General features: G+C 43.7%; 1 long non-coding RNA gene across 1 annotated transcript; it reads right to left on the reverse strand.

Annotated features, from left to right (window-relative positions):
- Positions 1–152: 152 nt before the first annotated feature.
- LOC127927783 (uncharacterized) lies at positions 153–927 on the reverse strand. The gene is made up of 3 exons (XR_008129051.1): positions 594–927; positions 328–403; positions 153–212 (listed from the first exon to the last, which is right to left on the reverse strand). It is a non-coding gene; the product is annotated as an uncharacterized LOC127927783 (long non-coding RNA).
- Positions 928–1,251: the final 324 nt, after the last annotated feature.

Here is a 1,251-nt window from a genome sequence, read left to right on the forward strand (position 1 = left end):
CCTGTTGATTATAGTTTCTGTCCATAGGAGGTACAGAACCTGTTGATTATAGTGTCTGTCCATAGGAGGTAGAGAACCTGTTGATTATAGATTATACAGAAGTGATTACAGTTTCTGTCCATAGGAGGTACAGAACCTGTTGATTATAGTTTCTGTCCATAGGAGGTAGAGAACCTGTTGATTATAGTGTCTGTCCATAGGAGGTAGAGAACCTGTTGATTATAGTGTCTGTCCATAGGAGGTACAGAACCTGTTGATTATAGTTTCTGTCCATAGGAGGTAGAGAACCTGTTGATTATAGTGTCTGTCTCATAGGAGGTACAGAACCTGTTGATTATAGTGTCTGTCCATAGGAGGTAGAGAACCTGTTGATTATAGTGTCTGTCCATAGGAGGTAGAGAACCTGTTGATTATAGTGTCTGTCCATAGGAGGTACAGAACCTGTTGATTATAGTGTCTGTCCATAGGAGGTAGAGAACCTGTTGATTATAGTTTCTGTCCATAGGAGGTACAGAACCTGTTGATTATAGTTTCTGTCCATAGGAGGTAGAGAACCTGTTGATTATAGTTTCTGTCCATAGGAGGTACAGAACCTGTTGATTATAGTTTCTGTCCATAGGAGGTACAGAACCTGTTGATTATAGTTTCTGTCCATAGGAGGTAGAGAACCTGTTGATTATAGTTTCTGTCCATAGGAGGTAGAGAACCTGTTGATTATAGTTTCTGTCCATAGGAGGTACAGAACCTGTTGATTATAGTTTCTGTCCATAGGAGGTACAGAACCTGTTGATTATAGTTTCTGTGTGTGTTGTACTGATGCAGGGTGTGTGAAGTGTGTGTTGTACTGAAGCAGGGTGTGTGAGGTGTGTGTTGTACTGATGCAGGGTGTGTGAGGTGTGTGTTGTACTGAAGCAGGGTGTGTGAGGTGTGTGTTGTACTGATGCAGGGTGTGTGAGGTGTGTGTTGTATGAAGCAGGGTGTGTGAGGTGTTGTTGTTCTGATGCAGGGTGTGTGAGAGTGTGTGTTGTACTTGCAGGGTGTGTTGGGTGTGTTGTTCTGAAGCAGGGTGTGAGGTGTGTGTGTGAACTGATGCAGGGTGTTGAGGTGTTGAGGTGTGTGAGGTGTGTGTTGTACTGATGCAGGTGTGTAGGTGTGTGTTGTACTGATGCAAGGTGTGTGTTGTACTGAAGCAGGGTGTGAGGTGTGTTGTACTGATGCAGGAGGTGTGTGAGTGTGTGTTGACTGATGCAG

Source organism: Oncorhynchus keta, unplaced genomic scaffold (genome assembly GCF_023373465.1).
Source record: "Oncorhynchus keta strain PuntledgeMale-10-30-2019 unplaced genomic scaffold, Oket_V2 Un_scaffold_17573_pilon_pilon, whole genome shotgun sequence".
Taxonomy (NCBI): domain Eukaryota; kingdom Metazoa; phylum Chordata; class Actinopteri; order Salmoniformes; family Salmonidae; genus Oncorhynchus; species Oncorhynchus keta.